This window comes from Pseudophryne corroboree, chromosome 1 (genome assembly GCF_028390025.1).
Source record: "Pseudophryne corroboree isolate aPseCor3 chromosome 1, aPseCor3.hap2, whole genome shotgun sequence".
In the NCBI taxonomy this organism is placed as follows: domain Eukaryota; kingdom Metazoa; phylum Chordata; class Amphibia; order Anura; family Myobatrachidae; genus Pseudophryne; species Pseudophryne corroboree.
The window spans coordinates 148875335-148901319 of record NC_086444.1 but is presented as its reverse complement, the minus strand read 5'-3'; positions in this window follow the sequence as shown (position 1 = coordinate 148901319).

Sequence of the window (25985 nt, the reverse complement as noted above, 5' to 3'; positions counted from 1 at the left end):
CTTACACTGACCCCACAGGTTCTGACTCAGATACGGCTGATGGGAAGGGTGGTTCACATGTGGATGTTCCTGATCTTTTGGAGGCTATTAAGTTAATTTTACAGATTACGGATGATCCCGAGTCATCCGTTCCTCCTAAGAAACCAGATAGGTTCAAGCGTCAGAAGGTGATTAGACAAGTTTTACCTCACTCTGACCACCTAATTGATATAAGTCAGGAACCCTGGGAAAACCCGGGTACGAAGTTTGTGCCTCAAAAAAAGATGCTGGCTCGCTATCCCCTTGCGCCGGAGCGGTCTAAGAATTGGGAAATGCCTCCTCCAGTGGACTCACATGTGGCTAGGATGGTGGTTTCCTCAGCTCTACCGGTCACCACCGTCACGTCTCTAAAAGAGCCTACGGATAAACGTGTGGAGGGTTGTCTGAAAGCGAATTACACCCTCACGGGTGCTGCACGAAGGCCCACTATTGCAGCTATTTGGGCTGCAGAGGCCATTGAAGCATGGGCCTTGGAGTTAGATTCTGAAATCTCCTCTGACCATGCTAGACAATGCTTGTCTTATATTGTCACAGCTTATCGTTATATTAAAGAGGCGGCTTCTGATGCCGGTATCCTGGCAGCCAAGGCCTCTACTACGTCAGTCCTGGCTCGCTGAATATTGTGGCTGAGATCCTGGTCTGTGGATCTGGACTCTAGAAAAACCCTGGAGGTACTCCCTTCTAAGGGAGATATTCTGTTTGGGGAGGATTTAAATAAGATTGTGGCTGACTTGGCTACTGCCAAAACTGCCTGTCTGCCAAGTACTGCTCCTTCTGTGTCGAAGGCTAAAGGTACTTCCTTTCGCCCCTTTCGTCCTTCAAGTAAAGCAAAAGGTCAGGCGTACAACAAGCAGGCCCGCACTTCCAAACCTGGTAAGCCTAAGCCCAAAAGAGCCTGGGCGGCCCGTCAGCCAACTTCCAAGACAGATAAGCCTGCCGCATGACGGGGCGGGCCTCCCTCTGGGGGATCCCAGGGTGGGGGGCCGGCTTCTAGGGTATACCCAGGAATGGTTGAAGACCACTTCAGATGCCTGGGTACGGGAAGTCGTCACTCGAGGTTACGCTATAGCCTTCAAAAACTGACCCCCTCATCGATTTTGCCAGACAGATGTCCCGTTGGACAAGACAAAGGCAAACACTCTACATTCGGTGGTACAGACCCTCCTGGATACAGGAGTCGTAGTACAGGTGCCTCTTGCGCAGAGGGGCCGGGGGTACTATTCTCCGCTGTTTCTATTCCCGAAACCGAATGGGTCCTCCCGGCCCATTCTCAACCTCAAGGCATTGAACAGGTTTGTGAAGGTTTCCAAGTTCCGGATGGAAACCCTTCGCTCTATAGTTCTGGCCTTGGAACCTGGGGACTTCATGGTCTCCCTGGATATACAGTATGCTTACCTGCATATTCCTATAGCAGTGTCTCATCAGCAATACCTGAGATTTGCGATTGGCAACTGCTATTACCAGTTTCGGGCATTACCTTTTGGTTTAACAACGGCTCCGCGAGTCATTACAAAAGTCATGGCGGTGATGACGGTGGTACTCCGCCGTCAAGGGGTCAGGATACTGCCGTATTTGGACGACTTGTTAATCCTGGCAAATTCCCTAGAACTTCTCCTGCGTCATCTAGATGTGACGGTCCGGTTTCTGCAAGCCCACGGGTGGCTCATCAACTGGAAGAAGTCATCCCTGATCCCTGCTCAGAGCATGGTGCATCTGGGAGCACTATTGGACACTCACAACCAGCGGTTGTTCCTGTCTCAGGAGAAAGTCCTGAAACTTCAGGACAGGATTCGTTGCTTCCTATCTTGTCCGCAAGTGTCGATACATTCGGCGATGCAGGTGCTGGGCTTCATGGTGTCAGCATTCGACATGGTGTAGTACGCTCAATTTCACTCTCGCCCTCTCCAGAGTCTGATTCTAGCCAAATGGGATGGCCTGCCTCACCGGATCAGGTCTCAAATGATCTCATTGACTCCGGAGGTCCGTCTGTCACTGCTCTGGTGGCTCCGGGACCAACAACTGTGCAGGGGCCGTCCGTTCTGGATATCCGACTGGGTCCTGTTGACGACAGATGCCAGTCTAAGAGGTTGGGGCGTGGTGCTGGAGCTACACTCCCTTCAGGGGCGGTGGACCAAGGAGAGGAGTCCCTCCTCTCGATCAATATTCTGGAGTTGCGGGCAGTCTTCAATGCCTTGAACCTAGCCCAGCATTTAATTCAGAACCGTCCTGTTCAAGTACAGTCGGACAACGCCACCACAGTGGCTTACATAAATCATCAAGGCGGCACTCAAAGCCGCCTACAAATGAAGGAAGTCTCACGGATTCTACAGTGGGCAGAATGCCATCTACCGGCCATATCGGCAATATTCATTCCGGGAATCCTGAATTGGGAAGCGGACTTTCTCAGTCGTCAGGACGTGCATACCGGCGAGTGGGGCCTCCATCCAGAAGTGTTTCAACTCCTAGTGGAAAGGTGGAGGCTTCCAGACGTAGATCTGATGGCATCTCGACACAATCACAAGGTTCCGGTCTTCGGAGCAAGGACAAGGGATCCTCAAGCAGCATTTGTGGATGCGCTGGCGGTACCGTGGAGGTTTCGGCTGCCGTACGTGTTCCCTCCAGTGTCACTCCTGCCCAGGGTAATTCGGAAGTTCAAGCAAGAAAAAGGAATTCTGCTTTTCACAGCTCCAGCGTGGCCCAGACGGCACTGGTTCTCAGACCTGCAAGGCCTATCGTCAGAGTGTCCTGTAGTTCCCCATTTCTGATATTTCACCGTGACCGGGCGGTTCTTAGGACTTGTCCCGGCTATCTACCTAAGGTGGTTTCTTCGTTCCACCTTAATCAGGAGATTGTAGTTCTGGCACTTGTTTCTCCTGATCTGTCTCCCAAAGAGCGGTCTTTGGATGTGGTACGAGCTCTCCGTATCTATGTGAAGAGAACTGCTCCTATTAGGAAATCTGATTCTCTTCTTGTTGTGTTTGGGTTTCACAAAGGGGCTGGCCTGCTCACAAGCAAACTCTGGCCAGATGGATTAGAATGGTGATTGCACATGCTTATGTGAAGGCTGGTCTCTCTGCTCCTGATCACATTAAGGCCCATTCTACTCGGTCTGTTGGACCTTCTTGGGCGGCCCAACGTGGTGCGACCCTTGAATAATTGTGCAAGGCGGCTACGTAGTTTTCTGTGAACACGTTCATAAGGTTCTATGCCTTCGATACTGCCGCTTCCCAGGATGCTTCCTTTGGACGCCGGGTTCTTGTGCCCGCTACAGTGCGTCCCCTCCCATAAGGAACTGCTTTAGGACATCCCCATTGTCCATTCCTTGTGGAGTCCAGTGTACCCCGCAGCAGAAAATGAGTTTTATGGTAAAAACTTACCTTTGTTAAAACTCTTTCTGCGAGGTACATTGGGCTCCACAAGGCGCCCACCCTGACGCACTTAGCTTCTTTGGGTTGGTATGGCATTAGCCGCTGACACGTCTCCTGTCGTGAGAATGCGGTGTTGTGGCTACTAACCGTTGTCGTCTCTCTTCCTGCTACTGCATTGGACTGGTTAACTAAAAACTGAGATCCTGTGCAGGGAGGCGGTGTGATATAGGAGGCGGCGCTATGAATTCTGGGAACAGTCAAAGCTTTGAGCCTGTTGGCGCCTAGGATCAAGATCCTACTCTACACCCCATTGTCCATTCCTTGTGGAGCCCAGTGTACCCTGCAGCAGAAAGGAAGTTAGTCCATTTGGTAGATTACTTGACCAGGTCTAATTAGATGCATTAGCCAGGCAGAACAGGTTCACTATGAGAGGATCCAGCAGCTCACCAGCGCCATTTTCCCTCTACAGCGGACACAGACACTGACTGACAGGGACGCACAGCTCCTCCGGTCTGACTCCAGATTACCTTAGCGGTACCAGGGGGTCATAGCAAGGGTGGAGCGATTACTAGTGTACTAAATCCCAAATCTGGGTACTTAGTCTGCGACCCGGCTAAGCTTGGCATTAGCAATAAGGGCGCTGTGTGCTGGCTCCAAACTCTTTGTCACCCTGGAAGGGCTCTTTGTGGGTTAATTGTGCTTTTAACTGTGTGTGTGTGTGTGTGTGTGTGTGTGTGTGTGTGTGTGTGTGTGTGTGTGGTCACATTTACAATATGTCAGGCAAAGAGCCACAGCTATAAAATGGTAGCTGGAGAGGCATAGACCACACCCCCTGACAAAGTCTAACAGTGACGAAACGCGTTGAGCGTGGCCTGGAAGGACGCGATTGACATACACCTGTTGAGTACTATGTCCGTGAGCTAAGACGCTGACGAAATGACACTGCCGCTGAAGCTGTGTGGAGCGTGTCGCTGTTGCTTTCCGGAGGCATTGGTGAACCGACCATATACTTGTGCTTTTAAACCTTGATGTACGTGAGCTTGTTACTTGTTTAGTAAAATACATTTGATATCTAATCTCACTGAGTGCGCCCTCATTCTCTTCTAGTTGTTATGCATTTGGACTAACAGTGGTGGTAACACTGTAACAAGAGGTGCCTGCATTCACATCAATTAAATTACGGACGTTTAATGGATAAAGACAGAGGACATTGATCGCACAACCACTCAACATATATATATATATATATATATATATATATACAGGTGTGCTCATAAGTTTACATGCCCTAGCAGAATTTGTGATTTTCTGGCCATTTGTCAGAGAATATAAATGATGACTCACAAACTTTTCTTTCACTCATGGTTAGTGGTTGGGTGAAGCCATTTATTGTTAAACAACTGTGTTTACTCTTTTTAAATCATAATGACAACAGAAACTACCCAAATGACCCCGATCAAAAGTTTACATACCTCCGTTCTTAATGCCGTGTATTGCCCCCTTTAACATCAATGACAGCTTGAAGTCTTTTGTGGTAGTTGTGGATGAGGCTCTTTATTTTCTCAGATGGTAAAGCTGCCCATTCTTCTTGGCAAAAAGCCTCCAGTTCCTGTAAATTCTTGGGCTGTCTTGCATGAACTGCACGTTTGAGATCTCCCCAGAGTGGCTCAATGATATTGAGGTCAGGAGACTAAGATGGCCACTCCAGAACCTTCACTTTATTCTGCTGTAGCCAATGACAGGTCGACTTGGCCTTGTGTTTTGGATCATTGTCATGTTGAAACGTCCAAGTACGTCCCATGCGCAGCTTCCGGGCTGATGAGTGCAAATTTTAATCCAGTATTTTCTGATAACATGCTGCATTCATCTTGCCATCAATTTTGACCAAGTTTCCAATGCCTTTGTAGCTCACACATCCCCAAAACATCAGCAATCCATCTCCGTGTTTCACAGTAGGAATGGTGTACCTTTCATCATAGGCCTTGTTGACTCCTCTCCAAATGTAACGTTTATGGTTGTGGCCAAAAAGTTCAATTTTGGTCTCATCACTCCAAATGACTTTGTTCCAGAAGTTTTGAGGCTTGTCTCTGTGCTGTTTGGAGTATTGTTAGCCGGATGCTTTGTGGCATTTGCGTAGTAATGGCTTTCTTCTGGCGACTCGACCATGCAGCCCATTTTTCTTCAAATGCCTCCTTATTGTGCATCTTGAAACAACCAGACCACTTTTTTTCAGAGAGTCCTGTATTTCAGCTGAAGTTATTTGTGGATTTCTCATATGTCCTAGAGGATGCTGGGGACACCATAAGAACCATGGGGTATAGACGGGATCCGCAGGAGACATGGGCACTTTAAGACTTTGGGTGTGAACTGGCTCCTCCCTCTATGTCCCTCCTCCAGACTCCAGTTTAGAATCTGTGCCCAGGCAGACTGGATGCACACTGAGGAGCTCTACTGAGTTTCTCGGAAAATACTTTATTAGGTTTTTTATTTTCAGGGAGCACTGCTGGCAACAGTCTCCCTGCATCATGGGACTTAGGGGAGAGAAGTCAGATCTAGTGAGTTTAAAGGCTCTGCTTCTTGGCTACAGGACACCATTATCTCCTGAGGGTTTGGAACACTAGGTACGCCTAGGGGTTCACTCCCAGAGCCCGCCGTCACCCCTTTGCAGAGACAGAAGTCAGAAGACAGGTGAGTAGAAGAAGATAGAAGACTTCAGTGATGGCTTCTGAGGTACTGCACAGCGATCGCGCTGCGCGCCATGCTCTCACACACAGCGGCACTACAGGGCGTGGGGGGGGGCACCCTGGGCAACATAAAAATCCTCTTTTTAGGCTGACAAAGTGAAATTGGAGTGCTTTGGCACTAAATTCTTACCCCCGCCAGCATTATTAGTTTTAAAAAATAGCGGGCTGAAGCGCGTCATGAAGGGGGCGGGGCTTAGCCCTCACAGCTCTCATCTGCGCCATTTTCTCTCCAGAGCTGCAAAGACGCAGGTCCTTCCTCACCACTGCTATAACAAGTAACTGGGTGCAAAACGGGGGGGTACAGCAAATTTGATGCTTAAATATGTTATTAGAAAGCGCTGCAGGGTCTGAGGCATTATATATTAAGGTTTCAGAACCGGGACAGGCGCTAGGTTGTGAGCTGGCAAACTCCCTCTGTGTTTCTCTGACAGGCTTTACTGTGGGTCTGTCCCCCTTTTGGCCCAGTGTGTCTGTGGGTGTCGGTACAGGTGTGTCGGCATGTCTGAGGCGGAGTGCTCTTCCCAGGAGGAGACTGTGTTAGGGGCAGAAATGGCTGTGGGAGTGACCCTGTCGGCACCGCCGACTCCTGACTGGGTAAATGTGTTGAATGCTTTGAATGCTAATGTGGCTGTTATTAATAAGAGATTAGATAAATCTGAGTCTCAGAACCAGGTATGGAAAAAATCTGTGGAGGATGTGTTATCACAGGTCCAGACACCCTCGGGGTCACATAAACGTTCCTTTGCTCAGTTAACAGACACAGATACCGACATGGACACTGACTCCAGTGTCGATTATAGTGACTCCAGATTAGACCCAAAATTGCCAAAGAGCATTCAGTACATGATTGTGGCAATAAAAGACGTGTTGCATATCTCCGAGGACCCTGCTGTTCCTGATACTAGGGTCTGTATGTTTAAGGGAAAGAAACCTGAGGTAACGTTTACTCCCTCTCATGAGCTGAATGCCCTTTTTGAAAAAATGTGGGAAAATCCTGACAAAAAGTTTCTGATTCCCAAAAGGATTCAAATGGCGTATCCGTTCCCCTCTGGGGATAGAGAAAAGTGGGAGTCACCTCCCATTGTGGACAAGGCGCTATCACGGTTGTCTAAAAAGGTGGCTTTACCGTCTCCTGACACGGCAGCCCTTAAGGATCCTGCGGATCGTAGACATGAAAATACGCTAAAATCCATTTACCTCACCACAGGTACACTACTCAGACCAGCTATTGCATCTGCGTGGGTGAGTAGTGCTATCGAAAAATGGGCAGATAACTTGTCATCTGATATAGATACCCTGGATAGGGATACCATCCTTTTAACGCTGGGTTATATCAGGGACCCTGCAGCCTACCTAAAGAAGCCGGCGAGAGATATTGGCCTCTTGGGATCAAGGGCCAATGCCATGGCAGTCTCAGCTAGGAGAGCATTGTGGATTCATCAATGGAATGCTTATGCTGACTCTAAGAAAGCTATGGAGTCTCTACCGTTTAAAGGTGGTGTATTGTTTGGTGAAGGTCTCGCTGAGTTGGTATCTACGGCTACCGCGGGTAAGTCGTAATTTTTGCCTTATGTTCCTCCACAACAAAAAAAGCTCACCACTTGCAGATGCAGTCCTTTCGGCCAAATAAATACAAAAAAGGCCGAGGTTATTCCTTCCTTGCCAATAGAGGAAGAGGAAAAGCTAAAAGATCTCCGGCCGTGGCAGGTTCTCAGGAGCAGAAGTCCTCCCCAGCTTCTGCCAAATCCACCGCATGATGCTGGGGCTCCTCTGCGGGAGTGCGCACCGGTGGGGGCGCGTCTCAAGCTCTTCAGTCAATTCTGGGCTCGTTCAGCCCTAGACCCGTGGATTTTAGAAATAGTGTCCCAGGGGTACAAACTGGAGTCTCAAGACGTCCCCCCTCGACGTTTTTTCAAATCAGCCTTACCAGCTTATCTTCAGAACAGGGAGGTAGTATGCGATGCAATACAAAAGTTGTGTCTGAATCAAGTCATTGTCAGGGTTCCCCCGGCACAACAGGGAGAAGGCTTTTATTCGGGCCTGTTTGTGGTCCCGAAACCGGACGGCTCGGTCAGACCAATTCTGAACCTAAAATCCCAAAATCTTTACCTAAGAAAATTCAAATTCAAGATGGAATCTCTCCAAGCAGTGATCTCCAGTCTCGAGGAAGGGGATTTCATGGTGTCGGTCGACATAAAGGATGCCTACTTACACATCCCCATATATCCTCCGCATCAGGCTTACCTGAGGTTTGCTACTCAGGATTGTCATTACCAATTTCAGGTGTTGCCGTTTGGTCTGTCCACGGCTCCGAGGATTTTCACCAAGGTAATGGTGGAAATGATGGTTCTCCTTCGCAGGCAAGGAGTCACAATTATCCCTTACCTGGACGATCTCCTGATAAAGGCGAGATCCAAAGACAAGCTGGAGCAGGACATTGCGCTCTCCCTGACAGTTCTGCAACAACATGGTTGGCTCCTAAACCTGCCGAAGTCACAGTTAAATCCGACAAAGCGGCTGTTGTTTTTGGGAATGATTCTGGACATGGAATTACAGAGAGTTTTTCTTCCAGAAGAGAAGGCTCTGGAAATTCAGAGTTTGGTCAAACAAATTCTGAAACCAGCGAGAGTATCAATTCATCAATGCACTCAGTTGCTGGGGAAGATGGTGGTGGCCTATGAGGCCATTCAGTTTGGCAGATTCCATGCCAGAGTGTTTCAGTGGGACCTATTGGACAAGTGGTCCGGATCCCATCTGCACATACACCGGAAAATAATTCTATCCTCCAAGACCAGAATCTCACTCCTGTGGTGGCTGCACAGCTCTCACCTCCTAGAGAGACGCAGGTTCGGGATCCAGGACTGGATCCTAGTAACCACGGATGCGAGTCTCCGATACTGGGGAGCAGTCACACAGGAGGAAACCTTCCAGGGAAAATGGTCAAGCCAGGAAGTTTGTCTACACATAAACGTTCTGGAGTTAATGGCCATTTACAATGGCCTTCTTCAAGCGGAACGTTTTCTTCGCAACCGGCCCGTCCTAATACAATAGGACAATATAACAGCAGTAGCGCACATAAACCGCCAGGGAGGAACAAAGAGCAGGGCGGCAATGGCAGAGGCCACAAAAGTTCTCCGCTGGGCGGAAAGACATACAAGCGCTCTGTCAGCAATCTTCATTCCAGGAGTGGACAACTGGGAAGCAGACTTCCTCAGCAGACACGATCTCCATCCAGGAGAGTGGGGTCTTCATCAAGAGGTCTTCACAGAAGTGACAAGTCTTTGGGGAATTCCTCAAATAGACATGATGGCGTCTCGCCTAAACAAGAAACTTCAGAGAGATTGTTCCAGGTCGAGGGACCCTCAAGCAATAGCGGTGGACGCGCTGGTAACACCATGGGTGTTTCAGTCGGTGTACATGTTTCCTCCACTTCCACTCATTCCAAAGGTGCTAAAGATCATAAGAAGAACAAAGGTTCAGGTGATCCTCATTGCTCCGGACTGGCCAAGGAGGACTTGGTATCCAGATCTTCAGGAATTACTCATAAGAGATCCCTGGCCTCTTCCTCTACGAGAGGATCTGTTACAGCAGGGGCCGTGCGTGTACCACGACTTACCGCGGCTACGTTTGACAGCTTGGCGGTTGAACGCCGGATCCTAACCAGAAAGGGTATTCCCAGTGAAGTTATTCCCACACTTCTTCAGGCTAGAAAATGAGTAACGTCTAAACATTATCACCGTATTTGGAGAAAATGTGTCTTGGTGTGAATTCAAGAAGACTCCTACGGAAGAATTTCAACTAGGGCGTTTTCTCCATTTCCTGCAAGCAGGTGTGGATGCGGGCCTAAAGTTAGGCTCGATTAAAGTACAAATTTCGGCCTTATCGGTTTTCTTTCAAAAACAATTGGCTTCCTTTCCAGAAGTACAGACTTTTGTGAAAGGATTTTTGCACATCCAACCTCCATTTGTGCCCCCAGTGGCACCATGGGATCTTAACGTGGTGTTGTGTTTTCTTCAATCACATTGGTTTGAATCTTTACAGAAGGTTGAGTTGAAATTCTCACTTGGAAAGTGGTCATGCTATTGGCCTTAGCATCCGCAAGGCGGGTGTCTGAGTTAGTGGCTTTGTCTCACAAGAGTCCTTATTTAATCTTCCATGAAGATAGAGCGGAGTTGAGGACTCGTCAACAATTTCTGCCGAAGTTGGTTTCATAGTTCCACATGAACCAGCCTATTGTGGTACCAGTGGCTACTGACGCCTTCGCGGAGTCAAAATCTCTCAATGTTGTCAGGGCCTTGAAAATTTATGTCGCCAGAACGGCTCAACTTAGGAAAACGGAAGCTCTGTTTATCCTGTATGCTGCCAACAAGATGGAATGCCTGCTTCCAAGCAGACTATTGCGCGCTGGATCTGTAATACGATTCAGCATGCTCATTCTACGGCTGGATTGCCGTTACCGAAATCAGTGAAGGCCCACTCTACCAGAAAAGTGGGCTCATCCTGGGTGGCTGCCCGCGGTGTCTCGGCATTACAACTCTGCCGAGCAGCTACTTGGTTGGGTTCAAACACTTTTGCGAAATTTTACAAGTTTGATACCCTGGCTGATGAGGACCTCATGTTTGGTCAATCGGTGCTGCAGAGTCATCCGCACTCTCCCGCCCGTTCTAGAGCTTTGGTATAAACCCCATGGTTCTTATGGTGTCCCCAGCATCTTCTAGGATGTATGAGAAAATAGGATTTTAATACCTACCGGTATATCCTTTTCTCTTAGTCCATAGAGGATGCTGGGCGCCCGTCCCAGTGCGGACTCTATCTGCAGTTATTAGTTATGTTTACACACGGGTTGTGTTGCGTTATGGTCAGCCTGTTGCTGACGTTGTTCATGCCGTTGACTGGAGTTTCTGTTAAATGCCATGTTGTACGGCGTGTTTGAGGTGTGAGCTGGTATGTGTCCCACCTTAGTTAACAATAAATCCTTTCCTCGAAATGTCCGTCTCCCTGGGCACAGTTCCTATAACTGGAGTCTGGAGGAGGGGCATAGAGGGAGGAGCCAGTTCACACCCATTCAAAGTCTTAAAGTGCCCATGTCTCCTGCGGATCCCGTCTATACCCCATGGTTCTTATGGTGTCCCCAGCATCCTCTACGGACTAAAAGAAAAGGATTTACCGGTAGGTATTAAAATCCTATTTTTTCTTTGAATCCCGAACAATTTTCCTGGCAGTTGTGGCTGAAATTTTTGTTGGTCTACCTGACCGTGATTTGGTTTCCACAGAATCCCTCATTTTCCATTTCTTAATTAGAGTTTGAACACTGCTGATTGGCATTCTCAATTGCTTGGATATCTTTTTATATCCCTTTCCTGTTTTATACAGTTCAATTACTTTTTCCCGCAGGTCCTTTGACAATTCTTTTGCTTTCCCCATGACTCAGAATCCAGACACGTCAGTGCAGCACTGGATGAAAGATGCAAGGGTCTTTCAGGAGTTCAGAAACTCACTGACCTTTCTCATACGTCCTAGAGGATGCTGGGGTCACATCAAGAACCGTGGGGTATAGACGGAATCCACAGGAGACATGGGCACTTTAAGACTTTGAATGGGTGTGAACTGGCTCCTCCCTCTATGCCGCTCCTCCAGACTCCAGTTTAGATCTGTGCCCAGGCAGACTGGATGCACTCTGAGGAGCTCTACTGAGTTTCTCGAAAAAATACTTTTGTTAGGTTTTTTATTTTCAGGGAGACTGCTGGCAACAGTCTCCCTTCTTCGTGGGACTTAGGGGAGAGAAGTCAGACCTACTTCTAGTGAGTTTAAAGGCTCTGCTTCTTTGGCTACAGGACACCATTAGCTCCTGAGGGTTTGGAACACTAGGTACGCCTAGGGGTTCATTCCCAGAGCCCGCCGTCACCCCCCTTGCAGAGTCAGAAGACAGGTGAGTAGAAGAAGAATAGAAGACTTAAGTGACTGCTTCTGAGGTACCGCACAGCGATCACGCTGCGCACCATGCTCCCACACACAGCGGCACTATAGGGTGCAGGGCGCTGAGGGTGGCGCCCTGGGCAGCATAAAATCCTCATATGTGACTGGAAAACAAGGGTATGAGTGCCTAGGCACTAAATCCTGACCCCCGCCAGTATAAATATAATAAAAAATAGCAGGTCTGAAGCGTGCCATGAAGGGGGCGGGGCTTAGCCCTCACAGCTCTCATCAGCGCCATTTTCTCTTGTAGAGACGCTGGTCCTTCCTCACACTACTGTATACATAACAGAGTGAAAACCGGGGGGAGGTGGGGTGGGGTGGGCACAGTTGATTTGAGGCAATATAAGTTACTTATAAGGTCTGAGGCAATATATAAAGTTTTCAGAACCGGGATTGAGCGCTGGGTTGTGAGCTGGCAAACTCCATCTGTGTCTTCCTGACAGACTTTACTGTGGGTCTGTCTCCTATATGCCTGGTGTGTCGTGGGTACACGTGTGTCGGCATGTCTGAGGCTGAGTGCTCATCCCACAAATGGCCGTGGGAGTGACCCTGTCGACACCGCCGGCTCTTGATGCTACTTGGTACTTGTGTGTCGACACGTCGGTGGCTGAATGTTTTTCCCCAGAGAAAACGATATTAGGGACACAGACGGGTGTGGGTGACCATGTAGGCACCACCAATATCTGACTGGGTAGAAAATTTGCATATCAGAAAGGGTATATATATGGGTATATATGTGTATGTATGTGTGTGTGTGTGTGTGTGTGTATGTATATATATATATATATATATATATATATATAGTAAGGTTGAATAACTCTGTGTCCCCAACACAGACGTAGAAATATCTATGGAGTATGTCATGTTCATAGCTATATTTCCCTCAGACCCCTCGGGGGTGCAAAAATTTAATTTTGCCCAGTTACTACTCCCTGATATCGGCACGGATACTGTTTCCTATGTCGACCATAATGTTTCCTGATTACATCTCAAAAAAAAAAAAAGAGCATTCCGTACATTAAAGACGTCACTGAGGACTCTGGCTGTTCCGGACAGAAGGGTCTATGTGTGGATATGTATATTTACTTAATTATATATATATCTAGAGAAAATAGAATAATGGGGGGCGCCAATAGTGCATTAAAAGATGACAATTTATTGACACATCATAAAACACAGGTCTAAAAATGTAAGCGTACCAAAGATGGCGGTATAATCACCGCTGATACATTCATTTTAAAATCAAAGATACAAGATGGATTCACCACTGCATGTTGCCTTGTTCAGCGTCCATCCATAAGCCACGCCCCTACCGGTTTCATCACCAGGACTTCATCAGAGGGCTTGGCTTAAAATTTCCCTTAGAGCTTTTAAATCCTAAAAACCTGTTTGCATTCTCCAATCAGTTATACATTAACAGGTTCAAGTAATCATTCATTAGTGAGTGAGATTTATCAACAACACCAGTGGCGGATCTTGCCACGGGCAAGCAGGACTTTTGCCCGGGGCGCCGCCTTCCGGAGGGCGCCGGCGCCATCCGGAGGGCGCCGCACCATGGCAAGATCCTCCACTGTCAGTGTGCGCCCCAGCAGTGTCCCCCCGCTGTGCCCCCCCTCCCGCTGTGAGAAGGGAACCAGACGCTATGCGTCTGGTTTCCCTTCGTGGCGCTGGTCCTCCCCCGCTCTGAAGGGAATCAGACGCTAAGCGTCTAGTTTCCCTTCATGGAGAGGACCTTTGGTGTGCGGTGCGCGATGACGTCATCGCGCACCGCACAGCATTGTGGCATAGACGCTAGGGGTCATAATTGACCTCTAGCGCTTATGCTGTGCTATGGGAGAGACGTCATGACTGACGTCTCTCCCATAGATCCGAGGAGAAGAGCGGCGCCGGTCTGCAGGGTCTGGAAACAGGAGCGGGGTACAGTAAGTATACTTTTTTCTTTTTTTCTTTTTTTTTCCAGCGGCGCTACAAATGGGGGGCGTGACTGACCACGCCCCCATGTTAAGCCACGCCCCTAACTTTTGCCCGGGGCGCCGCAAGGGCAAGAACCGGCCCTGAACAACACATACATTTACACAGAAAAAGACTGTCTAATACAAATGAATATCATGCAGTCGTATTTTATCCTAAAATTACACTGATAAAACATTTGTAATAAATGAACAGTTACAAGTAGCAAAGTACACCGTTCGTTAAACCAAAAAAGGAGTGAGTTCATAACCTTCATTTAATCCATCTGGAGATAAAGTATTCAAAGTAATGATCCAGAAGGTTTCTCGTCTGTTAAGTCTATTTATTCTATCTCCACCACGTTTATCCACAGGTATATGTTCCAAACCTAAAAATTTTAATGAAGATGGATCACTATTATGGCACTGTTTAAAGTGCCGGGGGACACTATGATTATCCATATTATTTTTTATATTTCTTAGATGTTCTAATATCCGCAGTTTTAGAACTCTTTTGGTTTTTCCTATATACCTCTTTCTGTAACCACATTCCAGCAAGTATATAACATGAGTAGCTGCACACTTTGCATCTGCCACATGTGAAAAACCCTTTAATCTGATCAAACATGTTGCCATTTGCTAGACACCTATGTTAAGGATTCAATGCATGTTTTACAATTATTAGATTCATTTCTTTGGAGTGATGAATATAGCTGGGGTACCATAGATGTACAGTCGCTGTACACTTCTATCCCCCATGTTAAAGGTATACAATGTATAGAGATGGTATTACAAAAAGACCCAGAACTGAATACACACAGAATTGCTTTTTTATTAGACTGTCTCAAATTTGTGTTTGAGCACAATTATTTTACTTTTTTAGATACATTTTTTGTACAGCGATGTGGTTTAGCGATGGGGATGATTTGTGCCCCGAGTGTGGCAAATTTATTTATGGGGATATGGGAACAAGACAAAGTTCTTAGTGAAAATCCCTATTCTGACAAATTAATATTATTTAAACGCTATATTGACGATATTATCATGATTTGGCGAGGAAATGAATCAGATTTTGGGGATTTTGTACAGTATTTGAATATTAACGACTATAATCTCAGCTTCACGTCAAAATTTCATAAGTAAGAAATTGAATTCCTAGACTTAGTCCTCAGTGCCAAGGATTATCAAAAGGGAACCAGCATGAATGTGGAAACATTCACTTTTTTTAAAGAAGTTGACAGCAACAATTATCTAGACTATAAAGCTGCCATCATAGAAAATGGAAACAAAATTTGCCCTATTCTCAACTAATTAGACAACTGCACATCAATATCCAAATTTGAAGAACAAGCAGAAGTGTATGGACAAAGGTTTATTGAAAAAGGGTATCCTATCCCTTTAATAGAAACAACCATTTCAAGAGCAAGAAGTCTAGAAAGAAAAGATCTGTTACAATATAAAGAAACTAATAAAAATAAAAAGGATAGGGACGGTGTCATTTTTTGTCCCTTTACAACACAGTATAACTCTTTTAATAGTGACATTCAAGTCTCTGACACGACATTGGCATATTATACAAATGGACCCGGTGTTAGCAGAACATGTGTCACAAAAGCCGGATGTAGTTTTTAAAAGAGCTAAGACCTTGAAAACACACCTGGCACCAAGTTTACTCCCCTTGGCAACGGAAATCTCCAATGGCAACATGTTTGATCAGATTAAAGGGTTTTTCACATGTGGCAGATGCAAAGTGTGCAGCCACGGTATGAAAGGCATGAAATCATCTAAGGACAGTGGCACTCCTGTAAAAGAATATAAAATCGATAAGTTTATTAATTGTAACACTACTCATGTTATATACTTGCTGGAATGTGGTTGCGGAAAGATGTATATAGGAAAAACCAAAAGAGTTCTAAAACTGCGGATATTAGAACATCTAAGAAATATAAAAAATAATATGGATAATCATAGTGTCCCCCGGCACTTTAAACAGTGCCATAATAGTGATCCATCTTCATTAAAAATTTTTAGGTTTGGAACATATACCTGTGGATAAACGTGGTGGGGATAGAATAAATAGATTTAACAGAAGGGAAACCTTCTGGATCATTACTTTGAATACTTTGGGGTATATGCAATTAGCGGCGAATCGCGGCAAATTATCGGCCATTTTTCAATTCGACAGAATTCGACAGGCTAATTTCGGCAAGTGGGTGCCAAAATTGACCATATGCAATAAAAAACGGATTCGACAGTCCCGCTGCCGAAAAACGGCCGATTTGACGGATTTGTTCCGTTTTTTTAAAAACGTGTAAAAACGGGAAAAAACTCTGGGAAAAAATAAGAATTTACTTACCGATAATTCTATTTCTCATAGTCCGTAGTGGATGCTGGGGACTCCGTAAGGACCATGGGGAATAGCGGCTCCGCAGGAGACTGGGCACATCTAAAGAAAGCTTTAGGACTAACTGGTGTGCACTGGCTCCTCCCCCTATGACCCTCCTCCAAGCCTCAGTTAGGATACTGTGCCCGGACGAGCGTACACAATAAGGAAGGATTTTGAATCCCGGGTAAGACTCATACCAGCCACACCAATCACACCGTATAACTTGTGATCTGAACCCAGTTAACAGTATGATAACAGAGGAGCCTCTGAAAAGATGGCTCCCAACAATAATAACCCGATTTTTGTAACAATAACTATGTACAAGTATTGCAGACAATCCGCACTTGGGATGGGCGCCCAGCATCCACGACGGACTATGAGAAATAGAATTATCGGTAAGTAAATTCTTATTTTCTCTAACGTCCTAAGTGGATGCTGGGGACTCCGAAAGGACCATGGGGATTATACCAAAGCTCCCAAACGGGCGGGAGAGTGCGGATGACTCTGCAGCACCGAATGAGAGAACTCCAGGTCCTCCTCAGCCAGGGTATCAAATTTGTAGAATTTAGCAAACGTGTTTGCCCCTGACCAAGTAGCTGCTCGGCAAAGTTGTAAAGCCGAGACCCCTCGGGCAGCCGCCCAAGATGAGCCCACTTTCCTTGTGGAACGGGCTTTTACAGATTTTAGCTGTGGCAGGCCTGCCACAGAATGTGCAAGCTGAATTGTACTACAAATCCAACGAGCAATAGTCTGCTTAGAAGCAGGAGCACCCAGCTTGTTGGGTGCATACAGGATAAACAGCGAGTCAGATTTCCTGACTCCAGCCGTCCTGGAAATATATTTTCAGGGCCCTGACAACATCCAGCAACTTGGATTCCTCCAAGTCCCTAGTAGCCGCAGGCACCACAATAGGTTGGTTCAGGTGAAAACGCTGGAACCACCTTAGGGAGAAACTGAGGACGAGTCCTCAATTCCGCCCTGTCCGAATGGAAAATCAGATAAGGGCTTTTACAGGATAAAGCCGCCAATTCTGACACGCGCCTGGCCCAGGCCAGGGCCAACAGCATGACCACTTTCCATGTGAGATATTTTAACTCCACAGATTTAAGTGGTTCAAACCAAAGTGACTTTTGGAACCCAAACTACATTGAGATCCCACATTGCCACTGGAGGCACAAAAGGAGGCTGTATATGCAGTACCCCTTTTACAAACGTCTAAACTTCAGGGACTGAAGCTAGTTCTTTTTTGGAAGAAAATTGACAGGGCCGAAATCTGAACCTTAATGGACCCCAATTTCAGGCCCATAGACACTCCTGTTTGCAGGAAATGTAGGAATCGACCCAGTTGAATTTCCTCCGTCGGGCCTTACTGGCCTCGCACTACGCAACATATTTTCGCCAATTGCGGTGATAATGTTTTTGCGGTTACATCCTTCCTGGTTTTAGATCAGGATATGGATGACTTCATCCGGAATGCCTTTTTTCCTTCAGGATCCGGTGTTCAACCGGCATGCCGTCAAACGCAGCCGCGGTAAGTCTTGGAACAGACAGGGTCCTTGCTGGAGCAGGTCCCTTCTTAGAGGTAGAGGCCACGGATCCTCCGTGAGCATCTCTTGAAGTTCCGGTTACCAGGTCCTTCTTGGCCAATCCGGAGCCACGAATATAGTGCTTTCTCCTCTCCATCTTATCAATCTCAGTACCTTGGATATGAGAGGCAGAGGAGGGAACACATACACTGACTGGTACACCCACGGTGTTACCAGAGCGTCTACAACTATTGCCTGAGGGTCTCTTGACCTGGCGCAATACCTGTCGAGTTTTTTAATCATGTGGACGACTTCTGGGTGAAGTCCCCACTCTCCCGGGTGGAGGTCGTGCTGAGGAAGTCTGCTTCCCAGTTGTCCACTCCCGGAATGAATACTGTTGACAGTGCTATCACATGATTTTCCGCCCAGCGAAGAATCCCTGCAGCTTCTGCCATTGCCCTCCTGCTTCTTGTGCCACCCTGTCTGTTTACGTGGGTGACTGCCATGATGTTGTCCGACTGGATCAACACCGGCTGACCTTGAAGCAGAGGTCTTGCTAAGCTTAGAGCATTGTAAATGGCCCTTAGCTTCAGGATATTTATGTGAAGTGATGTATCCAGGCTTGACCCTAAGCCCTGGATATTCCTTCCCTGTGTGACTGCTCCCCAGCCTCGCAGGCTGGCATCCGTGGTCACCAGGACCCAGTCCTGAATCCCGAATCTGCGGCCCTCTAGAAGATGAGCACTCTGCAACCACCACAGGATGGATACCCTTGTCCTTGGTGACAGGGTTATCCGCTGATGCATCTGAAAATGCGACCCGGACCATTTGTCCAGTAGGTTCCACTGGAAAGTTCTTGCGTGGAATCTAACGAATGGGATTGCTTCGTAGGAAGCCACCATTTTTACCCAGAACCCTTGTGCATTGATGCACTGAGACTTGGTTCGGTTTTAGGAGGTTCCTGACTAGCTCGGATAACTCCCTGGCTTTCTCTTCCGGGAGAAACACCTTTTTTCTGGACTGTGTCCAGGAACATCCCTAGGAAAACAGAAGACAAGTCGTCGGAACCAGCTGCGATTTTGGAATATTGAGAATCCAATCGTGCTGCCGCAACACTACCTGTGCTACACCGACTTCCAACTGTTCCCTGGATCTTACCCTTATCAGGGAATCGTCCAAGTAAGGGATAACTAAAATTCCCTTCCTTCGAAGGGATATCATTTCGGCCATTACCTTGGTAAAGACCCGGGGTGCCGTGGACCATCCCTACGGCAGCGTCTGAACTGATAGTGACAGTTCTGTACCATAACCTGAGGTACCCTTGGTGAGAAGGGTAAATTTTGACATGAAGGTAAGCATCCTTGATGTCCCGAGACATCATGTAGTCCCCTTCTTCCAGGTTCGCAATCACTGCTCTGAGTGACTCAATCTTGAATTTGAACCTCTGTATGTAAGTGTTCAAAGATTTTAGATTTTAGATTTAGAATCGGTCTCACCGAGCCGTCTGGCTTCGGTACCACAATAGTGTGGAATAATACCCCGTTCCCTGTTGCAGGAGGGGTACCTTGATTATCACCTGCTGGGAATACAGCTTGTGAATGGCTTCCAAAACTGCCTCCCTGTCAGAGGGAGACGTCGGTAAAGCCGACTTTTGGAAACGGCGAGGGGGAGACGTCTCGAATTCCAATATGTACCCTTGAGATATTACCTGAAGGACCCAGGGGTCTACTTGCGAGTGAGCCCACTGCGCACTGAAATTCATTGAGAACGGGCCCCCACCGTGCCTGAGCTTGTAAGGCCCTAGCGTCATACTGAGGGCTTGGCAGAGGCGGGAAAGGGTTTCTGTTCCTGGGAACTGGCTAATCTCTTCAGCCTTTTTCCTCTCCCTCTGTCACGAGCAGAAAAGAGGAACCTTTTGTCCGCTTGCCAACAAAGGACTGCGCCTGATAATACGGCGTCTTATTTTGAGAGGCGACCTGGGGTACAAACGTGGATTTCCCAGTTGTTGCCGTGGCCACCAGGTCTAAAAGACCGACCCCAAATGTCCCCTTTCAAAGGCAATACTTCCAAATGCCGTTTGGAATCCGCATCACCTGACCATTTTACTGGTAGAATTGGACAACGCACTTATACCCGATGCCAGTCGGCAAATATTCCGCTGTGCATCATGCATATATAGAAATGCATCTTTTAAATGCTCTATAGGCAATAATATACTATCCTTATCTAGGATATCAATATTTCCAGTCAGGGAATCCGACCATGCCAACCCAGCACTGCACCTCCAGGCTGAGGCGATTGCTGGTCGCAGTATAACACCAGTATGTGTGTGAATACATTTTTGGATACCCTCCTGCTTTCTATCAGCAGGATCCTTAAGGGCGGCCATCTCATGAGAGGGTAGAGCCCTTGTTCTTACAAGCGTGTGAGCGCCTTATCCCCCCTAGGGGGTGTTTCCCAACGCACCCTAACCTCTGGCGGGAAAGGGTATACAGCCAATACTTTTTAAGAAATTATCAATTGTTATCGGGGGGAAACCCACGCATCATCACACACCTCATTTTATTTCTCAGATTCAGGAAAACTACAGGTAGTTTTTCCCTCACCGAACATAATACCCCTTTTTGGTGGTACTCGTATTATCAGAAATGTATAAAACATTTTTCATTGTCTCAATCATGTAACGTGTGGCCCTACTGGAAATCACGGTTGTCTCTTCACCGTCGACACAGGAGTCAGTATCCGTGTCGGCGTCTGTATCTGCCATCTGAGGTAACGGGCGCTTTAGAGCCCCTGACGGCCTATGAGACGTCTGGACAGGCACAAGCTGAGTAGCCGGCTGTCTCATGTCAACCACTGTTTTTTTATACAAAGCTGACACTGTCACGTAATTTTCAACAGTACATCCACTCAGGTGTCGACCCCCTAGGTGGTGACATCACTGTTACAGACACTCTGCTCCGTCTCCACATCACCTCATACATGTCGACACAAACGTACCGACACACAGCACACACACAGGGAATGCTCTGATAGAGGACAGGACCCCACTAGCCCTTTGGGGAGACAGAGGGAGAGTATGCCAGCACACACCAGAGCGCTATATATATATATATACAGGGATAACCTTATATAAGTGTTTTTCCCCTTATAGCTGCTGTATGTTTTAATACTGCGCCTAATTAGTGCCCCCCTCTCTTTTTTTTAACCCTTTCTGTAGTGTAGTGACTGCAGGGAAGAGCCAGGGAGCTTCCCTCCAACTGAGCTGTGAGGGAAAATGGCGCCAGTGTGCTGAGGAGATAGGCTCCGCCCCCTTTTCGGCGGCCTTATCTCCCGTTTTTCTGTATATTCTGGCAGGGGTTAAATGCATCCATATAGCCCAGGAGCTATATGTGATGTATTTTTTTTGCCATGTAAGGTATTTTTATCATGTTTTATTGCGTCTCAGGGCGCCCCCCCCAGCGCCCTGCACCCTCAGTGACCGGAGTATGAAGTGTGCTGAGAGCAATGGCGCACAGCTGCAGTGCTGTGCGCTACCTTATTGAAGACAGGAACGTCTTCTGCCGCCGATTTTTCCGGACCTCTTCGCTCTTCTGGCTCTGTAAGGGGGCCGGCGGCGCGGCTCCGGGACCCATCCAGGCTGGGCCTGTGATCGTCCCTCTGGAGCTAATGTCCAGTAGCCAAGAAGCCCAATCCACTCTGCACGCAGGTGAGTTCGCTTCTTCCCCCTTTAGTCCCTCGATGCAGTGAGCCTGTTGCCAGCAGGTCTCACTGAAAATAACAAACCTAAACTAAAACTTTCACTAAGAAGCTCAGGAGAGCCCCTAGTGTGCACCCTTCTCGTCGGGCACAGAAATCTAACTGAGGCTTGGAGGAGGGTCATAGGGGGAGGAGCCAGTGCACACCAGTTAGTCCTAAAGCTTTCTTTAGATGTGCCCAGTCTCCTGCGGAGCCGCTATTCCCCATGGTCCTTACGGAGTCCCCAGCATCCACTTAGGACGTTAGAGAAAATGGCGTGGGGTCCCCCCTCCAAAGCATAACCAGCCTCGGGCTCTTCGAGCTGGTCCTGGTTCTAAAAATCCGGGGGGGAAATGGACAGGGGATCCCCCGTATTTTTAAAACCAGCACCGGGCTCTGCGCCTGGTGCTGGTGCAAAAAATACGGGGGACAAAAAGAGTAGGGGTCCCCCGTATTTTTTACACCAGCATCGGGCTCCACTAGCTGGACAGATAATGCCACAGCCGGGGGTCACTTTTATACAGCGCCCTGCGGCTGTGGCATTAAATATCCAACTAATCACCCCTGGCCGGGGTACCCTGGGGGAGTGGGGACCCCTTCAATCAAGGGGTCCCCCCCCAGCCACCCAAGGGCCGGGGTGAAGCCTGAGGCTGTCCCCCCCCATCCAAGGGCTGCGGATGGGAGGCTGATAGCCTTGAGAAAATGTAAAGAATATTGTTTTTTCCTGTAGTACTACAAGTCCCAGCAAGCCTCCCCCGCAAGCTGGTAATTGGAGAACCACAAGTACCAGCATGCGGGGGGGGGGGGGGGGGGGAACGGGCCCGCTGGTACCTGTAGTTCTACTGGAAAAAAAATACCCAAATAAAAACAGGAGACACACACCTTGAGAGTAAAACTTTATTACACACCTGCCGACACACACATACTTACCTATGTTGACCCGCCGACTGCCACGTCTCCTGATCCGACGATCCGGGGTACCTGTGAATCAAATTATAGTCACCTCAATCCAGTGTCCAGATATAAATCCACGTACTTGGCATAAAAACAAACCGCATTTACCCGGACCACGCACTGAAAGGGGTCCCATGTTTACACATCAGACCCCTTTCCCCAAATGCCAGCAAACTTCAATTGAATATACTTTTGTCGAATTGCCGCATTTGTACCATTGCAAAAAAGTCGAATTTGACAAAAGTCGAATTTCAAAAAGTCGAATTTGGAAAGTCCGTTTTTTTGACGGAAAGAACTGTATTGCATTGTCGATTTTTTTTTTTTGGCGAAAAAGTCCAGTTTTTCGACAATTTCGGGAATTCGACCGCAATTGCATATACCCCTTAATCTCCAGATGGATTAAATGAAGGTTATGAACTCACTCCTTTTTTGGTTTAACGAACGGTGTACTTTGCTGCTTGTAACTGTTCATTTATTACAAATGTTTTATCAGTGTAATTTTAGGATAAAATATGACTGCATGATATTCATTTGTATTAGACCGTCTTTTTCTGTGTAAATGTATGTGTTGTTGATAAATCTCACTCATTAATGAATGATTACTTGAACCTGTTAATGTATAACACTGATTGGAGAATGCAAACAGGTTTTTAGGATTTAAAAGCTCTAAGGGAAATGTTAAGCCAAGCCCTCTGATGAAGTCCTGGTGACGAAACCGGTAGGGGCGTGGTTATGGATGGACGCTGAACAAGGCAACATGCAGTGGTGAATCCATCTTGTATCTTTGATTTTAAAACGAATGTATCAGCGGTGATTATACCGCCATCTTTGGTACGCTTACATTTTTAGACCTGTGTTTTATGATGTGTCAATAAATTGTCATCTTTTAATGCACTATTGGCACCCCCCATTATTCTATTTTCTCTAGACATAATCTTTCCCCGTTGGGAGACGGGAGAACGGGGTGGACGACAGTTGATCTAAACGGCAGTGTGCAGCCAGATTATTTGGAGACTTTATCTACACACAGAAAAAGAGGCCAATTACTGGGTGCACTGAGAACTCGACAAATAACAAATATATGACTAAAACGTATCCTTTATTGTTCTTTCATTAAAATTCTTAGCCTTATGAAATATTAAAAACAAATATAGTAGGTGAAAAAGTTAGAAATTGTGATATTAAAATAGTATCAGAGACTGTTACTTATATTCCAGGGGTGTACTCCCTATTACAGGCAATTATAACCCCCACTGCCAATATATATTACCCTGTGAGATCCTGTCAGTCTCAGTATTTCAATTATATTGTGTTGCTTAGGATATCTCAATAGGGATCCTACGCACTCATAGTGAAACTAGATATATATCAATGTATTACCATGTATCAATAGGGTATCTTGTAACCCCTTAAATGTTTCAATGAGTGATTATTTCTGTTACATTTATGTGTAATTCATTATTATTCAATCTGATATAAAACACAGTTGCACGGCCAATAATTATCTATCGTGTTGCTAATTTTAATTGTACATAGCATACACAAGTATCGCAGTGTAGATGTCCAGTGAGACAAATTGTGACATTGTGTCTTGTATTTCTATTTGATCATATAAGACTCTTTATATTCCTAATGAAACACATGTCACATTTCAAGAGATCAGATTCCCTTTGTAAAGTCAATTGGTTATATTACTATCCTGTGTATCATATGAGTCGCTTTTATTTAATATACATCTCTCTTTTTATTTTCATAAGCAACCTTATTTACTTGTAATCACTTCTAATCCCTCAAGCACAGGAGCTCACTGATACAATGTATCTGTACTGTTATAGACGTAGGTATGACTATCAGCTGCGCCTGTACTTGAATCAGTTCTCTCACAGCGCCGTCAGCCGAACCTCATGCAGCGGCTACACATCCACCGCTGTGTGTGGCCGGCTGCTAATCCTACGTTCTCACCGCCCACGCTGCTCCGGGACCAGCCGCCAAACACAGCTGATTGTGGACAGGCGCTCTCACCGTCCCAGCCTGTAATGGCGGTGCCTGGACCGGGGCCGTGCGGCCGATCAGTCAGTATGGATATACATAAGAACACACACAAATCTAATATTGACAGCGGTTCTACAGGTCTGTAGCAGTCTCTGAAAAAGCCAACGCGCGTTTCACAGAGGCTTCGTCAGGGCATCAACCATAGGGAGTACACCCCTGGAATATAAGTAACAGTCTCTGATACTATTTTAATATCACAATTCCTAACTTTTTCACCTACTATATTTGTTTTTAATATTTCATAAGGCTAAGAATTTTAATGAAAGAACAATAAAGGATACGTTTTAGTCATATATTTGTTATTTGTCGAGTTCTCAGTGCACCCAGTAATTGGCCTCTTTTTCTGTGTGTAGATAAAGTGGGTTCTTAGGCCATGGGTAGCACTCCCAGATAATTAGGAAGTGTGTTGGTAGCACACTATATAAGAAGAGATAGGGGAAGGAGAACATCTTGGAAATACATTACACTGGTGCGGGAGTTATTGTTTCAGAAATATTTGGAGACTTTACCTGTTTTAATTTGGATCTAACAATCTGGACTTGGACTTGTAGTTCCACAGACATTCCCCATTTAATCCCGGTTTGCGCTCACACCTCAAATTTTTTCTCCATATATATATATATATAAAGTTATAATGAAAGCTGAGGTATCGTTCCTCATTCTCATGTGCTGAGAGCTCTGTGTGAGAAGTCTGGGCCAGCCCTGACAAAATGTTTGTGTCAACTTGTGTGCATGTTATCAGGCCAAAATCTCCAGGGTATGTAAACTTTTGATCAGGGTCATTTGGGTTTGGGTTCTGTTGTCATTATGATTTAAAAAGAGTAAACACAGTTGTTTGACAATAAATGGCTTCACCCAACCACTAACCATGAGTGAAAGAAAAGTTTCTGAGTTATCATTCATATTCTCTGACAAATGGGCAGAAAATCACAAATTCTGGTAGGGTATGTAAACTTATGAGCACAACTGTATGTAGATAGATAGATAGATAGATAGATAGATAGATAGATAGATAGATAGATAGATAGATAGATAGATATATTTCTGCTGCGGGGTACACTGGGCTCCACAAGGAATAGCATCGGGGTGTAGAGTAGGATCTTGATCTGAGGCACCAACAGGCTCAAAGCTTTAACTGTTCCCAAGATCCAAGATGCACAGCGCCGCCTCCTCTATAACCCCGCCTCTGTACACAGGAGCTCAGTTTGTAAGTTGGTACCATGCAGTAAGAAGGAAATCAACAGGGGGGCTGC